This window comes from Peromyscus maniculatus, chromosome 19 (genome assembly GCF_049852395.1).
Source record: "Peromyscus maniculatus bairdii isolate BWxNUB_F1_BW_parent chromosome 19, HU_Pman_BW_mat_3.1, whole genome shotgun sequence".
Lineage (NCBI taxonomy): Eukaryota > Metazoa > Chordata > Mammalia > Rodentia > Cricetidae > Peromyscus > Peromyscus maniculatus.
Genome location: NC_134870.1, coordinates 71,748,153 through 71,756,400, shown reverse-complemented (window position 1 = coordinate 71,756,400; position 8,248 = coordinate 71,748,153).

The following is an 8,248-nucleotide window of genomic DNA, read 5'->3' as shown; positions in this document are numbered from 1 at the left end:
ACCCTGTCTCGAAAAAAACAAACAAACAAAAAGTACGAGTATATTTGTATTGTACAACCATCGCCACTATCCATCTCCTGATAACATTTAGAAATCAAAAAGCAGAGGCTGGAAAAATGGCTCCGAAGTGAAAAGCATTTTTTGCTCTTCCAGAAGACCCAGATTCGATTTTCAGCACCCACATGTCAGCTGACAGCTGTCTAGAACTCCAGTTCCAGGGGATCCAGCATCCTTTTCTAGTCTTCTCGGGCATAAGACACAAACAGTGTACTTACATGTCTGTAGACAAAACACTCATATACATAAAAAAAAAAATAACCTATTTTCTTGTTTAGGTTCATTCTTGTGCTACATAGTATGTGTGAGGTCAGTCAGAACTACCTAAGATCCTGTCTCAAAAATAAATAAAAATAGTTTTTAAAAACACCAAAACCAGGGCTGGAGAGATGGCTCACAACCACCTGTAATGAGATCTGGCTCCCTCTTCTGGTGTGCAGCATACATACAGACAGAACACTATACATAATAAATAAATAAATAAATATTAAAACAAAAATAGGGGTTTCGGATTTAGCTCAGTGGTAGAGCGCCTGCCTAGCAAGTGCAAGGCCCTGGGTTCAGTCCTCAGCTCCAGAAGAAAACATATTAAAACAAAACTAAACAAAAAAAAAAACCCCACCAAAACTTTTATTGACATATACTGTATACATATATTCTAAATTTCACCCAAGTAAGGTCGGAGAACTGTGAAACTGAGATTACAATAAAATTTTAGGGAAAAAAATCACTCTTAAGAGAAAAGGCAATCATTTCCCATTTCTTCATCTCTTCATCTTCTGGCAATCACTAATCTATATTCTGTCTGTAGACTGACTTATTTTAGACATTTCAAATAAGTAGAATTGTATATGGTTATGCCTAGCAGCCTTCCCAAAACTAGATAGCTTCAGGTTCTAAAGTCCATACATGTTGTAGCTAACATCAGTATTTCCTCTTATTACCTTTTAGTATTCAATTACATGCATATACCATTATATACTATTTCTCCCCTAGTCCATTGGCATTTAGGTTCTTTCCCACCCCCCTCTTAATGTAAATTGAGTCTTCCTTTACATAGCATATCCTGATTGGAAGATCCAGTGTGTGCGTCAACTGACCAGCGGACACAGTACTCTGTCCCATGGCACTTCAGCTCAACACGAATCTCGTTGCTTGATGGGGCCCACTCCAACTGCGATCCTGTCCTTCGGCTCGTCTGTCTGGACACTAGCCTTGCACCTTGCCTCTATGCTTCTGTGTCTTGTCCCCACAGTCCCTGGCTCTGTGGCTCAGCTATAATCCTCAGGTCAGCTTAAAGTCTCATACTGGAGACCCTACAGCTTAGCTCTGAAATTCCAGCAGATCTCCAGCTGGGTTTCTCATATTTTCTAACCACTTCTATCTCCAGTAAAGCCTCTTTGAACTGTGGGACCTCTTTAAAACTTTTGTAATCTCCATTAACCTACACACACACACACATACACACACACACACACACACACACACACACACACACACACACACACCTTCCGTGTAAGATATAATGTGAGATCCAAGAGTTAATATTAATAAGATTGGAGTAAAAGAACTTGTCTGTGTTTAAGCCAGGTGGTGGTGGCACACACCTTTTTAATCCCAGCACTCAGGAGGCAGAGGCAGGCAAATCTCTGTGAGTCTGAGGCCAGCCTGGCTACAGAGCAAGATCCAGGACAGGCTCCAAAGTTACACAAAGAAACTCTGTCTTGAAAAAAAAAAAAAAAAAAAGAAGAAGAACCTGTTTGCCAATAAGCAATAGGAATAGGAAACAAAGAGTACTTGGTGAAGAGTAGACAACAAAACCAACCCAGCTGTGGATCCCCTGCTCTTCACGACACTCCAGCATCGGGGGAAGACACAGCTGTCCGTGTTTCTGGCATAGCATACCACAACAGCTGCTTTGCAGATGACTCTCCGAGTTCTGTTGTCCGTGTTATTGTCACCTGCATGGTTTTCATCCTCACCATCCAACACATCCTCTCGAGTCTCTGCCACCCAGCCCTAACGTGTGGCTGCACCAGGGAGCCTGCTAAGCCCATGAGATAAGCCTTGAGGCACTTAAACCTTTAATTCATCACAAAGACAGTAATAAATATTGTTTTACTTCTATGGTGGAAAATGGTCACTTCCAATACGTTTTGTTATCAGGAAGTTCAAAGTATTCCACCTCCGAACATGCTGTACTGATTTATCTACTATTTTGAATTAAAGGCATTTAAAAATGAGCAGGTACAAAAAAAAATTCCCTGACTTGTATTTTTTCTTAAAAGGAGATGAAATTCCTGTGTAAAGCTGTTCTTCTCAGCCAGGCATGGTGGTACACACGTGTAATAGCAGCCCTTGAGAAGCTGAGGGTTAGGGTTTTAGGTCAGCCTGGGCTACAGAGCCCTCCCCTGAAGTGACAAGCCTGTCCTACCACTGTCACTGAGGACCGGGAGCGATTTAAACATTGCTAAAGAACCCTCCCATCCCCAGTACATCTCTAGGAGCTGACTGCTCTGGTCTAAGCCCTTGGGCCTGGCCATCCTGAGGCCCTACTGCTCTGTCCAATGCGGTGTGTGTGTGACTGGCCCCCGGTGGAGCTACAGTTCCTCATAGGGTTCATCAGCGGGAAACTTGCATTTAAAAACTTTGAATACAGTTGTAACCCACTAGGTTTCCTAGTGGCCGTACCCAGCAGGACTGCATAAGAGGTTGATTGGACCATGGGCCTGGGTACCAGGTGTTTGTAAGGGTCTAACTAGCAAGGGAGAGGTCTTTTGCTCCACCCCTTGGCATTGTTATAAATAAACCTTTGGAATAAAGCTCTGGGCTGATTAATAAGGATCCAGACCCACCCGAGTCTATCCTGTGGTTTTTCTCTGTTTTTTTTTTTTCTCCTCTCTATTTCTAACTTAAGTCTCTTATCCCTCACTCCTCAAGAGTTCCTGGGGTAAATAAGTGTGGGGGCTGGTCCCACAGAATACATTCCTCCTGATTATCTGGCTTGTGCCAGTTTAATTCTCCAGCCCAGATGGGAGACAGAAGTGGACTTTTGTGTGTCCTATCATGACATGTGTAGATTGTCCTGAAATTTACCACTGGAAATGTCATATCACAATTTGTTGGCATCAGAAATCCAGCAGCAGCTCTCATGAGGTTGAAGTCCAGGTGTGAGACAGGGCTGCCATTGTTTCCTGTCCCATGTGACTGGTGCAGGTCTCTAGACACAGCACAGCTTCTGCACCAGGAAGCTTCTGAGCATTCAGAAGGCTCACCCCAGAGATGACAGAGACAGAGAAGGACACAGTCAAAGAGGGAGGTAATGCTCAAGTAACTTATTGTAAAACAACCACCTGCATCTGTTTGCTTTTGAGACAGGATCTTGCTACATTGACTGGGCTGGCCACAAATCCTGGGCTCAAGCTGTAACCAGAGTCATAGACTCTGGGAGCTCCAGCACATCAATTCTAGCCATCTGCTCTAAAGAAAGCAAATGAAAACTGGCAAAAGGGGGTGTGTGTAAGATTTTCATCAACATAGCTACGTTGGGAAGATGGAAATTAAACCTATCAGCCCAGTGCTGTACTATTAATATGACTTTGTTTTTTCCTCAGATAGAGTCTCACGGAGCCCAGACTGGCCTTGAACTCACTATGTTGTAAGGATGATCTTGAACTCCGGATCCACTGACTTCTACTTCGCAAAGTACTAGGAATGTTAGTGTGTGCACCATGCAGCATGAGCTTTAGCTATAGAGGAAGAATGGGGGCAATACCAAGAGCTGTGACTGATTAAGCAGTCTTGATTAAACTGCAGTCTGGTTATTTATTCATTTTCTTAGTGTTTATTCTACAAGGTGGACTAAAGAAGTCCTCACGGCTTGAGGGGACAGCTAAATTCCTCTGAGGTAACTGTTTGGGAGTAATCATCACAAAGTGATTAGTTCATGAGGGTCTGCTGTTCCAGAATGCAAGGTGACTTCAGGTTAAGGACAACGACTTGAGTCTTTCAGGTGACTTTTGGGGATGCCTGGACATTGCAAATATTGACACAAAATGCCTCAGCTACTCTTATTTTTGTGCTCTAGTCTTGAAGCAGGATGGCAGGCTTAGTATCACCAACTTTTAGAAAGACAGTCTTTGAGTGGCTAATGTGCTTATTTCAGAGCTATGCAGGAGCCTGAGTTTTAAGACAAAAGAGATGTAAAATACAGGCAGGGACGCCAGGCTTTCATCCTGCTTCTTGTTACCTTGTGGCCAAGGGATGTTAGTGCTTTTCAGCAAAAGCAGTATCTACATGCCCATGATAAAGCAAACCCTCAGCCCCCTTTCCCGAGAGGACCACAGGTGTGTGTCACCATGCCCTCTGGCCGTTTTTATCCTTTTGAGCAAGTTTGATCACCTTACCTTTTGATCTACCAGTATTTACACTGGATGGTGAATTTAGATGGAACTATTTAGTGTAGAAGTTAGCTAAATACAGTTTTTCTCGTCAGTTTTCACTGATATATCTTGAGACTGAAGCTTTATCTCAAATTCCCAATACAGTTGATCACCTATATCCACGTGATATATTTATATGGAAGTTATACCGTGTACCAATATGCCCTCAGTACAATTCAGTTTCACCACAGAGTAAGTTACTAAAGTTACAAAGGATTTTTTCCTTTCTTTTTTTTGAGATCTTATTCTGTAGCTCAGGCTAGCCCTTGAAGCAATCCTCTTACCTCAGCCTCCCAACGATTGGGATTGCACATATGAACCACCACAATGGCTACAGACATGTTCTAGACCTCTTCCACACAACAACCATTTGTCTCCCTATCATGTGTTACTATGGACAAAGGTTGATACATCTGGCTATGTTTTTTTTTTTTTCTTCTGGAGGGTGGGTGGGTGTTCCAAGTTAGTTTGGACTGTGGGGATGTGACAGCAAGCCTTAACCTGTTGGCACTGTGTTATTGCCCACCCAGAAATGAACTGCTCTATCCCAGTTATTAGCCTGCTTAGACCTGAGTGATAATTTACACAGGCTCCCTGTGATGGCTAAAGAAACTTAATATGGAGCCAGGCATTCCTTAAGGGCTGTTGACCTTTACTCTGGAATGCCTGGGACATCCTAGTGGCCTGCAAGTGAGACAAGAATAGGAAAATAATGGGCTGTGGGGTATTAACAGCTGCCTTTGCTTCTGTAAAACTTACTTAGCACTGTGGGAAAAGGATGGAATGGTCTTTTTGTTTGCTCGTTTGTTTCGAGACAGGGTTTCTCTGTGTAGCCTTGGCTGTCCTGGAACTTGCTCTGTAGACCAGGCTGGCCTCAGACTCAGAGATTGGCCTGCCTCTGCCTCCCGAGTGCTGGGATTGAAGGCGTGCGCCACCACTACCTGGCAAGATTTATCTTTTTATTACTATATAGCAGGAAAGAAAAAAACAACTGAAGGAAGTAAAACAATTTTCCTGCCCAGCTTGTGGATTCTCTGGATAGTTGTAATGCACACCTTTCTGATGCCCCTCTTTAAGACCCCACCTTAATGCCCCCTGCACAAGGCATGCTGTTTGGCTCTAAGGCTGCTGTCCTTCTGCTAGCAATAAAAATCAATTCATTTCATCTAAATTTGAACTGAGTCTAAGTCTTTGGTCTTTCCTCGTGGATTGGAGCACCACAGCGGGACAAAGCCAGTTACCCGTCCCTGTTCATAGGCTTGCTCTGGCATTGTTTATAATGTGCTGTCATGCACCAGGCGCTTTGGCTCCTGTGGGAAAACATCAGTGTTCACACACACCCTACTGAGATAGAATAAAGAAGAAAAAGCCGATTATTAGAGCCTGGTGTGTGTGTGTGTGTGTGTGTGTGTGTGTGTGTGTGTGTGTGTGTGTGTGTGATTCACTTAAAGCATTGCTTGTATTAAGCACTGTCTATTGCTGACCATGACTTCCCTTGCTACCTGAAACAGAATGACCTGGAGAAATAGCTAAAAGAATAGGTCATTGCCCTTAACAACTAACAACAAAAGCTCAGCCTGAAAACAGCAGGTTTAAATGAAAACACTAAACTTGTTTTTAATTTGAATTTGGGTGAAAACTCTGGGTTAGATCTACTGATTCATGTTACCTTCCATCTTGTTAAATTCTCTATGTCCCTGTACTAAATTTTCTCCCCAATTAAGAAATGACTGTTTATTTGAGTTGAGTTGAGGAAATGCTACAGGGAAAAAGTAGGGCAGGCATCCCACTCTTGGGCATATACCCAAGGAATGCTGATTCATACCATAAAGATACATGCTCAGCTATGTTCATAGCAGCACTATTTGTAATAGCCAGAACCTGGAAACAACCTAGATGCCCGTCAATGGAAGGATGGATGAAAAAAATGTGGTACATATACACAATGGAGTACTACTCAGCAGAGAAAAACAATGAAAGCATGAAATTTGCAGGCAAATGGATGGAACTAGAAAAAATCATCCTGAGTGAGGTAACCCAAACCCAGAAAGACAGTCATGGTATGTACTCACTCATAAGTGGATTTTAGATATAAAATAAAGCACAATCAGACTACAACCTATAGAACCATTGAGGCTATATATATAGCATGGAGGTCCCTAGGACGACTGTGGCTTATAATAAATTTCGGTTTTACTCAATTACTGAGCAAGCCTCAATGAAACATCTCACTATTAAGATAAGAATACATACTCTATCAAGATGATAATAGAAAAATTAATTAATTAATTTTAAACAATAAAAAATAAAAATAGAAAAATTTGAAATATTAAACAAACAAACAAACATTTTACTAAAGTTTAAAAAAGGGAGAACTAGGGAAAAAAAGGGAGAACTAGGGACTCATCATTCCTCTCCATATTCTATTCTTTCCCTTGTTTTATATATTTTAAATTTTTTTATCAGTGGATTCTGCTGGAGGATCTGATGCAGATAAGCACTGGAGGGCTCCTGTTGCAAATCACCCTCTGGAGCGATGGAAGGATCTTTCTACTAGCATGTGGAGGAGACCCGATCTAGTGTTGGTGTAGCCCCAGAGTTTGGTTTATGTCTTTCCTCAGGACAATGAGGTTCCTCTTTGGATTCCTGAGCACTGAACGCTCCCTGTGGCTGCTGCTGAAGCCCAACATGACAGACACCTAATGGGTCATCATGAAAAAATCTACCCTTCTGATGCTAATGGAGATCGAGAGCCCAATATGGCCAGCTTTGGCAAGCATTAATGTAAGCTTAGGAACTGTAGCCATGAGATTGGATTCTTCAGAAGAGCTGCCAGCTAATGTCATGCTGGGATCAAGAAAAACGGGCCTTGGCGGTTCGTGTTCCTAGAGTTGTATCCATGCCAGTGGATGTCCACACAATCCAGAAGAGAATTTGACATTGCTGCTGCCACTGTTGATGTTATAACAATGGCGGCCACCGCTACTACTGTTTCTGGGATTACCATTTCATAAATGCTTACTACAGCTAGCACAGTGGAGACCCTGGCAGCAAAAGTAGCTACTACAGTTAGTTAATCTTTCATTCTATTGGGCATGATAAATTTAATTCAGTAGTTATATACATCTCGATTGGCTTTGAAAATTATAAACTTATAAACTCAAGTTCCAGTTGCTTTTGGGATACTATCTTACAAGGACTCCAACGTACAGTATGGCTCGATAAGGAAGGGAATGACTCAGTTGCCTTTAGCCTACTGGCTATGGGTGGGATAGGACCTCTGTTGGTCTTTTCTGTATCGAACACACAGATTGCAAGCCCAGTGCCACTTTGAGATCTTTGGCAGCAATTAACCATGCAGCTCACACGATTGAGCCGGTATGATAATGAGTATTCAGAGACGGGTAATTCCTGGGGGGCACTCACCAACCTAAGTCAGAGCACCTGTGTGGCCTAGGCAGGTGTCTCCATGACGGGTAAGGTGACCTGCTGACGTCCCACGCAACCCAAGTCAGAAGCTCATTTTTTAATAAAAGGGGGACCTACAGGGCCCTGCCGCCCCCCTCAGTGTTAGGTAACTGTTGCCTTGCTTGCGGACCTTGACCTTGATATCCTCCCAATGCTAATTCCTTGCCAGGTTCCACTCTCCTGAATGCTTAAGGGAAGTTCCTTATCTGTGTATCCTGAATAACCAGCGTTAACAGCTTAGATGCAAGATTGTAAAACATCGGTAGGGAACTTCTGCCCTC